Source organism: Dasypus novemcinctus, chromosome 29 (assembly GCF_030445035.2).
Source record: "Dasypus novemcinctus isolate mDasNov1 chromosome 29, mDasNov1.1.hap2, whole genome shotgun sequence".
Lineage (NCBI taxonomy): Eukaryota > Metazoa > Chordata > Mammalia > Cingulata > Dasypodidae > Dasypus > Dasypus novemcinctus.
The window spans coordinates 37,921,899-37,937,705 of record NC_080701.1 but is presented as its reverse complement, the minus strand read 5'-3'; the positions used below and the strand labels follow the sequence as shown (position 1 = coordinate 37,937,705).

Sequence of the window (15,807 nt, the reverse complement as noted above, 5' to 3'; positions counted from 1 at the left end):
CTTTCTCAGCAAATTCACCACTCCATTCTACCCAGGCTCTCCCCAAGTCAGCTGGCATGCTCCTCCAAGCACACACACACACACAAAGGTGGGGGGACCAGAAAATTGAACCCACACTAGCCCAGCCCCTCTGCTGCACCTCCCACTGAATCCCTCCCACTGAATCCCTCCCACTCACAGAGTCAGTCCAAGTCCAGAGGGCTGGGGGAATCCCTGACCTCCAGGAGTGCTGGACTCAGAAAAGGGAAGTCCAGGACACTGCAGACTCAGGGTATGTAGGTCTGTGGAATGCAGGCTATGGGGGCTTAGGGGACACAGGCCTGGGGACCACACATCTGGGGATCACAGGACCCAGGAACACCACTGCATGACTGCCAGTTCTCAGGGAACAGTGCAGCCACCAGCCCTAGGGGGAAGGGTCCCCCCTGCCCACAGCTTCTGTCCTCTGTACTTGTAACTCACAACTCTACCTTTAGCAAGCACCGCCTCCATCACTGTCTCTCCAAATCAATGTCCATACACCTCCTGCCTTGCAAGCCCCCAAAACAGCCTGCTCTGGCAAGACTCCAACCCCACTCAGCCACTTCTTTGCAGGAGAGACTGTAAAATGCACTCACTCAGATGCCATCTTGCCCTGTGCGGCGGCTTGCTCGGTCGGTAGAGGTGGGGTCTGGCTGCGGACGAGGGGTCGGTCCAGCTCTGGACGAGGGGTCGGTCCCGCTTGGGACGAGGGGTCGGTCCCACTTGGGACAAGGGGTCGGTCCGGCAGCAGACGAGGGATCGGTCTCACAAGGGGTTGCGCAGTTCGGCTGACGGGGTCACCCGGCGAAGCCGGCAACGAAGAGGTCGCCCGGAGAAGCCGGCGACGAAGGGGTCGCCCGGAGAAGCCGGCGACGAAGGGGTTGCCCGGAGAAGCAGGCGACGAACTGGGGACAAGGGAGGCCAGGCCCTTGTCGGGGGCTCTCAGGACTGGAGGGCACACGGCAGAAAAACTACCGCGGAGACAAGGTAAACACGCAAGTCCACTCTATTGAGGGAGAGGCAACAGTTTTATAGGGGCTGGGGAAGGCTGATTGGTTGAAGCCACGCCCTGTTCTGATTGGTTGCTGGCGAAAGGTCAGTGGGCGGTACCGGATGGGGGAGGGGTGGTGGTTAGGGATTGGCTGTCGCTGTTGCTGGGGGAAGGGGCAGGGTTTAGGGATTGGTGGCTGCTGTTGCTGGGGTGGAGGGCAGACTGGAGTTTCCCGCCCACACCTGGCTGTTGCTGCTGTCGGGGAGAGGGAAAAGGGCAGACTGGATTTTTCCGCCCACACCTGGCTTTTGCTGCTGTCGGGGGAGGGGAAAAGGGCAGACTGGAATTTTCCGCCCTGCGCCTGCTCAGGGAGAAAGAAGAAGAAGGGTGCCGCCCTACAGGCATCGTGTGGTGCCATCCGGGAGGAGGGGCGGCCGTGGAAGCATGGCTGCCGAGAAGGGGAGACCCGAGGGCACTCTGCGCCCATGCCGAGCTCCCTTCAGGGGTGGCGGTGAGTACCACCAGCCACCCTATTATGGGGGCAGCGGCTTGGCCTGCCGCGGCTGCTCCCCCGCCAGGCCAGCAAACCACACTTCAGCCCGAGGGGTGACCGCAGCCCTGCCTCCAGGAATGAAGTACTGATGCATGCAACAACATGGATGAACCTTGAGGACTTTATGTTTAATGAAATAAAACTGACAAAAATGGTATGCATTGCATGATATCACTGACATAAGTATAGTGGGGCACAGTCTGGAAGATAGGTTAAAAGGAGATACAATGGGGTGAGAATATTGAGTTGATATTTAATTTGTGCAGAATTTATAATTAGGTTGAATGTAAGGTCTTGGAATCAGATGGTGGTAATGGTGGCACAACAATGTTGAGTATAATTAACACCGTGGATGTATGAGTGTGAACATAGTTGAAAAGGGAAGTTTTGGATCACCCATGTTGCTAGAAGGAAAGAAGATAATATTAGGGATGGTATAACACAGAAAACTCTGGGGTGGCCAAGGATTGTGGTTAATAAAACAAATATAAGAATATTCCTTCAGGATCTATAACAAAGTTATGTCACTAGTATAGGATGTTGATAGTGGGGTGGTATATGGGGAAAACTGCACTTAAAGCATCCTTTATAGGATATAAATGTATTCTTTTTGTTTTAGGTATGTTTTCTTTATAGACAGAGGCTCACATTATTAGCTAACAAAATACTAAATTTGTATCTTGCCAAAATCCTGCTACTTCCTCAAATAGTATGGGAAAAATCTCTGGAATATACAAGCCATGCCTAATAAAAGGAAACAGGCCAATATGCCAAGCCCTCAATCTTAATGCTTGTACTTATTTATCTTATTTCTATAGAAATGAAACTAATCTTTTTTTCTAATTAATGCCTAAATTGCCTCCTGATAATCTCCTTGTTACTCAACTGTAGCATCTTTCTAAGCTAAATTTTGCAAATTAACTCACTACCTTCCCTCTGATGTGAACTATGACTCCTGGTGATGGGCATCCCTGTCACTGAGGGATTATTACCAAGTATTACTTAACAATGTATTTAGAAAAATACATTCTGTAATTTGTAAAATTATATTTTTTATAGCTTAAATATTTCAAAGTGAGCCTGGAAGTAATTCTCAGGTTACATGTAGGCAGTTCTCAGTCAGATTTCACAAACTTGCACAGTAAACAACGTCTCAAGCAAAAGTTCTCCTGGGGGCTCTAGGGACATCCAGATACCACAGCAAAGCACACAGCTTCATGAAATTAACATCCCCCAGAAGGACCTTATTTGCTATATATATAAGTCTATTTCCCCATTATAAGATAGTTATACTCATTTGAGTGTCCAGGAGAATTCTCTTTTTGTTTCTCCCACTTTTGGGTCTACTTAAAAATTTCTGCACTTTGTTTCTGTCCAGTTCAGAGAGATCCATCATAGCTTCCCCTTTGGCATATACCTACTGTGTGACCAAGGGGTTTAGGAGAGTGACTAGGGCAGTGTATAACTGTATTGGCCTCAAGTTTATGATTTTTTCCTCATTTCTCCAGTAAACATTGTATGCTCTGTTCTCCCCCAAAAACTGATCATAAATTGACACTCACAAATCCAGCTGTCCTAATATGGCTTGGCTTTCTCCAATTGTTTTCTACCCATAGTTGGGTTGGGAAGCTCTCCAGGAATCATTCATGAATCTCCACATGCAAGAATAAGCCATTCCATAAGAGAATGGTTTCCTTCAGTACCCCACAAGTTATGTAACTCTTGTGTTAGTTGGGGTTAGTGGTAATATTACTCAGTTTCTCTTCTGCCCCTGCAGAAAAAAAAAATTCCATCTGCTTCACTATCTTATAAGCACACCCTCCAGGTGACACAGGATTCACAGCATTGCTGCTGTTATGTTTTCTCTATCTCAATTAATTCCTAGAAAGTATTCACTGACAGTCATGGTCACATCAATTGGTCTGCCATTTAGCACCTCTTCTCATGCAGAATGTTGTTTTTGTGATTTAGCCTTTCTCTGCACAAGTGGTCTAAAATTAACAAATAAGGGTTCTTTTTCTATTCTTTCTGTATCTGAATTGCTATCTTCATTCTCTCAGGAGTTCCAGATCTTAGGATTCCAAACCTTTGGGGAGAGTCTTTTATGATGCTCAAGTTTTAAAAACAAACAGGTAGATATGTTCATGTGTTCATCCTTATCTAGTTGCTCAGAAAGACCTGTCACTAAGGAGGAGGGAGAAGTCCACAAATACTGTTTTGATTATAACTCTTCCCTTAAATAATGGATTTCTTTGCCTTTCTCTAGAAAATCAGCTGTTGCTAATGATACCACCCATACAAATGGCCTGCCTATTGCTGCAGCAATGCACTTGTCTTCTTTACTATATCTTCTGTTCCTGCAACATGGGGAAAAAATCACAAAGCATACAAAAAACAGGGAAGGATTGCCCATTCGAAGGGGAAAAGAAATTGACAGAAACTATCCTTGAGGAATCACAGGCATGGAATTATTAGAAAAAGATTCTCAAGCAATTGTCTTCATTATGCTCAAAGAATTGAAAGAAACATAGAATCAAAGGAATCAAAGAAAATGATACAGAAACAAAATGAGAACATCAATAAGAATTAAAATTTATATAAAGTAACCAAATCAAAATTCTCAAGTTGAAAAAAGTACAATAAGTAAATGAAATAATTGCTAGAGAGATTCAGGAGCAGATTTGTACTGGCAGAAGAATTAATCAGTGAACTTGAAGATAGGATGATTGAAATTATCCAATCTCAGCTGCAAAATTTAAAAAAAGGGTGAAAAAAGTGAGATCATAGGGATCTTTTGGAAAGTATCAACTGGGCCAACATATTCACTATGGGATTTCCAGAGGAAGACAATAGACAGAAAAGTGGGTGTGAAAAGAATATTGGAATAAATAATTTTTACAATAACTCAAAATGGATGAAAGAAATGAATCTACACATCTATGAAGCTCAACAAACTCTAAGTAGGGTAAATCAGAGATTAATTCCACACACATTTTAATACAATTTTGAAAAACTGTGACTGAGAAAGAATCTTGAAAGGAGCAAGAGCAAAGAAACTTAACACAAAAGATCCTAAATAAGTATAGTAGCTTATATCTCATCAGAAACAGTGGAGCCCAGAAGGTAGCAGAAGAACATATTTAAAATGCAGAATAATATATTTAAAAGCAAACAAAAACTATCAGACAAGAATTCTATATCTGACAAAGTAATCCTTCATAATGAAAGGTAAATTAAGACAATTCCAGAAAAAAAGATGAGTCAATTAATATTTGTTCTTTAAGAAATATTTTAAAAATGGTTGAGAAACTATGGGAAAGAATTTGGTGGTTCCTTGGAAAAGTTAAACATAAAATTAAAATATGACCCCACAAATCCATGCCTACATGTATAAACCAAGTAATTGAAAAGAAGTACTTAAACCAGAACATGTATATTCATGCTCATGGAAGCATTATTGACAATAGAAAAAACATAGACAGAACCCAAACATCCATCAATACATAAATAAACAAATTCTGAAATATACATTAAAAAGAATATTCAGCCATACAAAGTAATGAAATACTAACACATGCTACAATGTGGATGAAGCTCCAAAATATAATCTTAAGTGATTATATTTTGAACAGAAACAAAGCCCACATATGATATGATTTAATTAATATGAAATTTACAGGATAGGCAAAATAATAAAGAAAGAAAGTAGATTTACTGCATGCTTAGTGTTGAGGCATGGGAAGAACAGGGAAAACGCCCAAGGAGTAAGGAGATTTACTTTGGAGTGTTGGTAGGCTTTTGGAACCAGATAGAGGTGGTGGTTGTACAATAATTTGACCGTACTAACAATGACACTGAATAGTTTGCTTTTAAATGGCTAATTTTACTTTATGTGAATTTAGTCTGAATAAATTTTTAAGAAATATTTGATCATTTTGACATTACAATTTTCCACTCTTTGTCTTCAGAGTTTTTTGCCTGCCTTGTTTTACCACGGCACACACCCTGGTTACTTCATCGCTTCCACAGCAACGCCCATTCCTTCTCATGCATACAATGTCTAGGTCCATACTCATAAAACTCCTAAAAACGATAATATTGACAAAAATAAAGTAAAACGTGTGCAAGGATGAAAGTAAATAGAGGGAAAAGTGAAACCCTCTTTTGCATATTCACATCATTCTTCTGTTTCTGGGTGTTTTAACATTTTTTAAAGATAAACATACATGCAAATGTAAAGTGCATACTCACTTGATAGAAATCTGGTATAATTAGCTGACATACAACTTAAATGATGCACACAAATTCTAAATTTGTGAAAAATTCTAAATATCATGAGCAAACATATTTCAAGATATCTTGAATATAAAAATGATAAAAATGTCATTTAATATACATTTCCACCCTCTAAAATCTCTCAGAGCAGAGGGTTTTGAAAATATATATGATTCACAGTTATAGTTGATTCAGTAAATTATTATTTCATCTAAATTAAGCATGCCCATATTTATCACATGAAAATAAACATGAAATAAAAATATAATACTGTTAAAGATGGAAATTTAAGAATGAGAATTGGTGATTACTATTTTCCCTAAGGCATACTACAAGTAAGTGGGCAGGCTGGACTGGAAGAATGTTGTAGAAGAATGGAAAAGAATGGACTGGGAAATGGAGGAATCTGATTTTTAAATACTATTTCCCAACTTCCTTGTGGCAGCAGATTTGGCACTCCAGAAATGTCCCTGCCACCACACAGTTATAAACCTGGTTTTCTACTATCAGTTTCACAGCACATTATTTTTTTAAAAAGATTTATTTATTTATTTCTCTCCCCTCCCCCCCCCCCACCCTGGTTGTCTGTTCTCTATGTCTATTTGCTGCATCTTCTTTGTCCACTTCTGTTGTTGTCAGTGTCATGGGAATCTGTGTTTCTTTTTGTTGTGTCATCTTGTGTCAGTTCACCGTATATGAGGCACCATTCCTGGGCAGGCTGCACTTTCTTTTGTGCTGGGTGGCTCTTCTTATGGGGTGCACTCCTTGCACGTGGGGCTCCCCTATGCAGGGGACACCCGTGCGTGGCTGGGCACTCCTTTGTGTGCATCAGCACTGTGCATAGGCCAGATCCACATGGGTCAAGGAGGCCTGGGGTTTGAATCGCGGACCTCCCATGTGGTAGAGGGACGCCCTAATCACTGGCCAAGTCCTCTGCCTACAGCACATTATTTATCCCAAGCACTCACATGTCTACCAATCTCTGTCTCACACCCACCCACACTCACCACAACTCCTGGCTGTAAATGAGTACAATCTGTAGTTTTGCCTCAATGCAAAATTATTAACATGAAGCTCATCATTCATACTTTCTAGGCATATCATTATACCTCCATCAGTATATGATAAGAGTAATAAAATTTGGGGCGATTTGCGGCCCCAGGGCCCCAGTCCCCACCAAGCACTTGGCATGCAGCTGCCTGCATGACCTAGCCTAAATTAAATTTATCAAACCCCTACCCCTGGATGAGAAAGAATATCTTAAACCAAATCTCCTCTGAGCGGTAAAACCTCATTCCTGAGATAACATCACCAAACACCATGTGCACAGACACGTAACCCTCTTCTCATACCCTATGGAATGCCTTTTTCCTGAGGCCCGTTATATATCCCCCTCCATTTCTCACTTCTTTGTGGGACACTAACTTCATACTTTGATTGGCTGTCATGGAAGTCACTCATATTCCTAAGTCTCAGTAAAGCTCATGCCTAACCCCTTGTGTAGTGTGTTCTTTGGTCTTATGACTGTCCCAACCCATGCCCTTCAAAGTTCAGTTGAAACAGGAGTCCAAGACACAAAGACATTTTTGCTTCTTGGAAGTAATCTTTTCCACTGGAGTATTGTTAATAAGTCTCAACAACTGCAAATGGTTGGTGAAAGAAACCATAGCATACATTCATGAGCTCTCCTGGGTAGATCCAAGATGGTGGAGTAGGAAACAGCAGGCTGCACACTTCTTCTAGAAACTGTGGGAAGGTAGCAGGCTAGCTGGACATAAGAGAAGCTGGGGTGTTTGTCAGTGATAGAAGAGGCCGGCTGGAAAGTGGGGGGAAAAGGGCACCAGGGAAATGGGGAGCTGCCCAGTCAGCCCCGGAAGAGGGCAGGAGACCAGCTAGCCCAGAGGGAGATGAAAATCACCCAGCCATCTAGGTGGGGGGAGAGGGGAGCTGCTGAGGTGCAAACCACAGGTGGGCCTGTGCCAAGCCTGCTTAAAGTAGGAGGAGTGGGTGTGTCTCAGGGAGAACTGAGAGAACATAGCCATGTTTCTCTCCCTCTCTTTTTCCTATTTTCTGTTTCCTTTCTTTTTTTTTCTTTCTCCATTCAAGTACTAGTGGGGAGGCTGGCTGTGAGGTGATTGTTTGGCAGATACAAGTAGCTGGAGAAGAGTAGACCAGTGAGTTGCTGTGACCTGAGGAGGCCTGTTTGTTGATGTTGTTTTTGTTGTATTGTCTCTCTTTCCCTCTTCACTCAGATACCTGCAGAGAGGGAATGTGACATTATCTATTGGCAAAAACATGCAGGCTGAGAGGAAAAGCCTGGTGGACTAAAATGGAGGCCCAGAGTTTTGTTTTGTTTGTTTTATTCTCCTCTTCCCTATTTTCTTTCTTTCTCCTGTTTTTATTTTCTTTATTTTCTTCTTTTTCCTTGTCTTTTATTTCCCCCCTTTTTTCTTTTCCTCTTCCTCCCTTTTTAACTATTATCTTTTTATTTTTACCATCTTTTTTCTTTCCTTTCTCTTTATATTTTTTCTTTCTTTCAATTTGACCTTCTTTTCTTCCATTCTTTTCTGCCCTTCCCTGTTTTGTTTTTTCTTCTTCATTCTCCTTAATCTCTTATTTTATTTTTGCTATTTCATATTTTAACTTCTTTACATTTTATCCCTATTTACTATTTTTCCTTCTTATTTTTTTTTCTGTCTCCTTTTGGTTCTTTCTCCCTCCTTTTAATTTTTCCTTTTCTTTTTACCTTCTTTCTTTCATTTTTGTGGATCCAGAATTTTTTCCAAAGAACATGGCATCTACTAAGATATAGAATAAATGAGAACCAAGTGTTAAAGAGGATTCAACATAAAAGCAAACAAAAATTAAACTCTATACTACAAAGAGAAACTGACCAACTGAATAAATCCAGGAAAATAAAAAGATGCTTAAATATCAGGGAAAAAAATTACAAGCCATACTAAGAAACAGAAAGCCATGGCCCAGTCTAATGAATGAACTTAAAAGCAGGAGGAAATGCAAAATGTGGAATAACTAATCAAGGATGGCATAACAAATATGATTAAAAACTCAATGAAATGAAGGATTAGATAAAGGATATCAAGAAGACACTGGGGCAACATACAGATGCTCTTCTATTCTGACATATTTAAGCTCTTTGAGTCTTTTTTATTCTTTCTCTCTAAAATGGGGTTTCATGCCTCAAAGTTTTTACCTTTCATAAGGTTTTGATGGAGCATGCATGATGAGTACTTAATAGAAGTTGATTCCTCCCTTGCCCCATTCTACCTTTCAAAATCAGGTGTGTGTTCAAGTATTTCATGAACTTCCTGCAAGAAAGCAAAATTCTTTAAGTTTGAAAAGTATTTCATAAAATCTCTTAATTAGTAACATTGTATAAATTCAAAGAATCCCTACTTTGTTTCTCCTTCTAAATGTACGTATAAAGGTCTTTCCCTACATTTGGAAAGCATACGTATAAGGACCCATGTATAAGTATGTGTATATATATATATACATATGTATGTTTATACACATATTCATATTTACTTGATCACTCAATTAATTAATATAGGTGTTGTATGTATAAAGGTGATTTAAATGTATTTTATTAAAGATGCCATCTTTACTTAAACTAATAAAATTAAAAATAATATATTTGATAAATTGTATATTATAATGAAATGGTAGAAATGAATCTTTGGATTCATGTAAATAGATGTATTAAAATATTTTGCATTAATGGTTGATTTAGGTGTAGCTTTCAGACTAACTTATATAGCTCTGAGGATTACCTCATATATTATTTTAAATTATATATATACAAAAAGTAAATATAATCTAAATATAATAAATCTATTTATTATATATTTTATATAATCACTTTTGTCAATGTAAAGTAAAAAAATTCATTTCAGAAAGGATTCTCTCTTGTGGCTCCATTATTAGTCATCCTAGCCATTAACCATTTGTTAACTAGATGCTTTAGGGAAAAGTCTGTGGCTGGGAAAAATATTAATGATTTTGCATATATGGTATAAGTCTTGTACCAACTAAATTAGGTGGGTATTATATGTCCTTTTATAGATGAAAACCCTAAGGTATACAGTGGTAAAGTACCATGTACAAGATTTGGTAACTATTTACAAAGAAAGATTTGAAACCAAATGTGTCTTCTTCTGATTCATCCTTTATAACACTGATTGGCCCTTTAGCATCAGTGGCTAATGACCACCTTGAGCATTACAAGAATGGAATAGATAGGGTTATGTCTCACTTACTCCTGTCCTTCATTCTGCCAAACATTATTACCCTATAAAATAAAAGGAAATTTATCTAGGAACCTTCATTGGCTTTCAGTCTTTCTCCTTCTATTTACTATTTCATTTTGTGAAAATAAGAAGAAAACCTTCAAAAATGAGAGAAAGTAATTCAGAAGCAAGGTAAAAATCATTAGAAGATGAATTCAGATCTCAGCCCTCTAGGGTGCTAAGCTCAAGAGAGATAATTGCACCCTTTTACAAGTCCTATGCATTTGTATTTCTAAAAACAAACAAACAAAAAAGTAAATACTCCCATTGTGATACATTATTATTCTCTATAGAGAGGAATACAGTTATCTGTATCTCATTTTCTCTCTCTAGACTGAGACAAAAAAGGGATTCCTGTAAGTGGATAAGCACTAAAAATATTTTAACTGAACCAATGCAAACAACCTTCTATATTCTTATGATATAATTTTATGAGATGGGAAGAAAATTTTTAGCTGACAAAAGATTTCAAAGAAGAGGGTATGTAGTAATAAACATTTTTTCTATTTTATAAAAGATATACCTAAAGTGTAATTATATAATTGTAGAATTTTATTAATTAATATATTAAATATTTCAAGAGTAGAATGAAACTTAAAAATTCCTGTTTGATAATTAAAATCCTGGAATTAATATTATGTGCTATAAATGAGAAGATACAATAAGGACTCTCTTCCAAATTCATACAATCTCATTGCATAAAATAAGAGATAAGCAAAATCAAATGATTTCTCCAGAATTTTTCACTTATTTATTATTTTCATTCATTTACTGCCCTTTGCACTGTTAGAGATGCAACATAATAAATCAAAATTCTATCCTCAAGATACTACTTTCCACATGTATAAGACAATAAAAAGAAATTGTGATGCTTGCTATGAAAATAGCATTGCACCAATTATGGGAATGAGAAAAATGGCATTGTCACTGTCTGAAGCTGAGGGAAGCCAAGTTGAACCTTCCTCAAAGGACTGCATATATGAGTGTATGTAATATATTTTGTCAACACAGACTTCACCATGAGCTGCCTGTGATTGGGGAAAATGGAATGCCAGGTGAATAATTAAAGTTGATAGGAATCAATAGAAGATGAATCTCATGGGGTTAATGAGGATCACAGTGAGATTGATTTTCAAAATATTGTAGTGGACCCAACTGCACTGTACTGAGTTCACCAGCAATGTTCAGATGATTTAGTATAAAAACAAAAAGGTGAATATTGGGTTGAGGCAGAGGTGAGAATTTGGAGGTAGAAGAAAGTGACTGAAGATTTGAGAGAGTTACCACAATGGATAACCTGGGAATTAAATAATGCCAGACCCAGAGATAGATTTTGATCAAAGAAAGGAAATTTGGAGTGGAATTCATGATAAGGCTTGAGTATAAATGAAGGCAATTGTGAGAGTAAGTCCAAGGCTGATTATACAAGAAGAGTAAGAGACATGTTGACTTTAAAATTTGAGAAGTAAGGAAATTGTAAATGAAAATATTAAACACATTACCCTAGAATATGTTTCTGAAATGGAACCTAGATATCGGTCTCAGGTGTTTAAAAAAAAGGGCAAGCATCACCCTGTGAGTCAGGGGTTTGGGATGAACTTTGAGTTTATATAAGTATGATAAAATAGTGATAGAGAAGAAAAATGTGAACCAGGTGACAACATATTTAACAATTTTTAAAAGTTCCCTGGATGCTAATAAATCAAAGATTTGAGAAAAGTTTTTGGAAGAAAAGAAGAGATGATCACAAACAAGATAAGAATGCACTCAAGTAAGTAAGTCATCACAGGCAGAAGAGTCCATGGGAAATATTTTCAGTTTCATCCCTTCATCCACAGTCCACATGTCACAGTCCACAGTGACAAAAATAACAGTGTATTCTTATTATTGTTAATGGTAAGAATAGAAAATAATATCAAAACACAAAAAATGATAATTTTGGCACATTATTTTGACAAAATGCCTACCTGGTGGGTAAGGCATCTTCATGATTTAATAATAATAAATGAAATGGATCACAAAAATCAGAAAGAGTAAAATTTAAGCATATGTATAATAATTAGAAAACCTGATATTACATCAGGTGAGAGATTATTGGTTAAATTTGTAGATGCTAAATAAGGAGGGAGGAATCAACATGAAGATCCACAAACCCTTATACAGACAACTTTATTTAGTAGTTCAGTCAAGGGCTGTGGAGCAGCAAGTCACTCTGAGGATTTGTGTAGGTATGGGAGACTCTGGTATCTCTTCCAGGTAAGGCACCATGTGTGAACTGCTTTGAGGAAGGCTCCTCAAATCCAGTCCAAAAGCACTGTGCTTCAGATGACTTGCCATGCTAGCCTGGCCCTGTGTCAAGTAATCAGCATGAGAACCAAAGAAGAAATACTCAAATTGAGGAAGAAAGGTAGAAATGATTATCAGTAACCAAAATTTATTCTAACAAGTAGAAAGAGTGCTGAATAAGGAGATCTGACAGCATGGATTTAAAATTGTGATTCTGAAGATAATTGTTCATTAAACATGTATATTTCTAGTGGATCAGATTAAAGAGTGTGATTTTAAATTAACAAATCAATTACATTTATAAAGTCCAATACTTGAATGATTACTAATATCTAAAATGAATATAATTGGAGCAATAAAATTTGAGTTATTGTTCAATAAATTTGCAATTTGTTTGGAAGAAGAAATGATTATTCTTCAAAGAAATTGAAATTGGTATAACCAGAATGTCTATGTGACTAGCCATAAATACAATATATGATTATCATAAAAAACAAGATGTAATTGACAAACATCCAAGCAATAAAAGTCTCAATGGTACTTTTTTATTCACACTTTTACTTGTGAATGAGTGGTTTGAAACTAATTATCTATGAATTTACTATTTTGTTCTTCTAGAGCTGTTGGGAAGATGGAGAGAAGAAATTTCATGGTCATCAGTGAATTTGTCCTTCTGGGATTTTCCAACTCAGAAGAGGAGCAAAGACTTCTGACCCTGCTCTTCTTCTCTATGTACTTGATCACCATATCAGGGAACACGCTCATTGTCTTGGCCATCACCTGTGACTCTCAACTCCATTCCCCCATGTATTTCTTCCTTAGCAATTTGGCTTTTGTGGACATCTGTTATACTTCCACGACAGTCCCACAAATGTAGTGAACACGTTGACAGACACCAAGACTATTTCATTTTCAGGCTGCCTCACACAACTCTTCTTCTTCATTTCCTTTGTGAATATATGGAGAGCTTCCTTCTCTGTGTGATGGCATATGATAGGTTTGTGGCAATCTGCCACCCTTTACACTACACCAACATAATGAATCCTCACCTTTGTGTCCAGTTGGTGGCTGGATTCTGGGTTGTGACCTACTTCCATGCCCTCCTACACACTGTCTTAATGGCACATCTCTCCTGTGCTTCCAATGTGGTCCATCATTTCTTCTGTGATCTCAACCCACTCCTGCAGCTCTCCTGCTCTGATGTGTCCCTCAACAAGGTGATAATCTATATGGTGGGGACTCCCTTAGCTCTCACACCTTTTATCTGCATCCTCATATCTTATGTGTTTATCTTCTTCACCATTCTCAAGGTCATTTCTATTCAGGGGAAACACAGAGCCTTTTCCACCTGTGGCAGTCACTTGTCAGTGGTGATGTGCTATGGCACAGCCATTGCTGTCTACTTCAGCCCTTCTTCATCTCATAATTCTGTGAGGGACATACTGTCATCTGTCATGTATAACATAGTGACTCCATTGCTGAATCCTTTCATCTATAGTCTAAGGAATAAAGATATGAAGAGAGCGCTCATGAAAATTCTTTGTAAGTGCACAGCTTTTAGCAGCAATAAGGTCCTCAATGAGTGAATTAACAATACTAGTTTGGTCATAAAAGAAAATGAATCCCTAGAGGCAATAAGATAAATCAATTATTTTGGGAAATATCTCCTTTATGTTTGAAAATGTGTTACACATGCTTTATGGATTTACACATTAAGTCATTTGAATAAATGTATAAGATAAAATTACAAAGCCCTTCTTTCAGGTAAATAAAGACAATCTTAACTTATAGCATACCTAAAGCCCAGCTTATAAAAAGTAAGGCTCTCTGATTCCATGTAATGGACCTTAGAGATGAGATGTGATTCTCTGTGAAAAAATTTCTCAAACATTATAGATTAGGATAAATTAAGATAAATCCTTCACTTAGTATTAACATGCTCATATTTTGAATTAAATATAAATGGATTCAAGTAATGCTTTCACATATTAGTGGAATAAGGAGGTTGTCTCATTTTTAATGCTTAATCTCCTATTCTCAAAAATTTATCCAAGTTATAAAATATTTACTATAATCACTTCTCACTTCAAACAGTCTAGGATTCCGTTCTATAACCCAAGTGTCTCTCAAACTTATTATTTTATGGTTTGTAGGCAGAGTAGCATGTACCCCTCAGAATCTCTTTCCTAGATATCGCCACAGGTCATAGGGCAGCTGATCCCCAATATTAAGCACATTCTAAATAGATTCCATATCTGAAGAAGAGATCAAATTTTCAGTACATTTTTCAGAGATGGAAGGGTGTGTTTCTTTCATGCCAGTCAAATGGTTTCTGTCCAAATAAAACCCAGATTTTAAAGAGAAGTTCTAAAAATCATACATGAGAAGTATTACTTTACACAAAGGACATTATTTCAGTCAGGAAATAGCCCCATTTTATACTACAATAATTATATAGATGTCCTTAACATGGTCTAGCAAGACATTTCCATGTGTACATTAATTCTACCCATTTTTATTCACCATAAGCTATCTAAGGAAGCCAGGTATATCCTCCTGAACACATTTCATAGATATGACCTTCAATTATCTTTCCCCTAGGAACAGCCAGTAGAACTCATTAGAATAATCAGAAAGTGGTATTTTGATCTGATAATTTCTCTTGCCTCTGGTCCCAGAGTAAGAAAGATTAGCCATGGCCTGGCTGCTAATGTCTTTCCCTCTAACCATTTATAGAAGTGGACAGATGCAGAATGGTAGGTGTTAAAGATGATTTCACAGCATGTGTGGCTGGATGAAAGGAAAGGTTTGGGAGTAGATAAACCTGTTGACTTCAGGTTACCAGGGCAGTGTTGGTGGAAAATTGTTTTTTGTTCTGATGCATGAACTATTTTCTATGCTGTAATGGCTGCATTTTCAGCAAGAAAGAGGAGACTTTACTAACAACCAAACCAAAACAAATGAAACAATTCTCTTACATTCTGAGGATTCTGATTCCATTTCAACAATTAAATTGAATGTAATATTGAAATGGAGAAATCTGAAAAATTAAAGAGTTTGGGATATTAAATGTACCAATATCAAATTATATTGATCATATAAAAACACTGAAGGGCACAATAGGTGCTGTAACACACAAATAAGTAAAGTGAAGAACAGTTTGATTTGTTCTAAAAGTAATATATGGAGAGAAAAAAGTATAAGAAGAAAATTACCAAATAAACATGGGGTAAAATGTAGTACAGTCAGAAGCTCTCAAAGAAGAAATGCTTAGTGCTCTCTTGGAGCCCAAGTCTGAGCTCAAGGTCTGGCTCTCCCAAAACTCTCTACCTTGGACATGCACTGAAGATTCTCCAAAAGGTTTCTGCAGA

At 38.0% G+C, this 15,807-nt stretch overlaps 1 pseudogene; it reads left to right on the top strand.

Annotated features, from left to right (window-relative positions):
* Nucleotides 1-13,067: 13,067 nt before the first annotated feature.
* On the top strand, nucleotides 13,068-14,022 carry LOC101412370 (olfactory receptor 1C1-like; annotated as a pseudogene).
* Nucleotides 14,023-15,807: the final 1,785 nt, after the last annotated feature.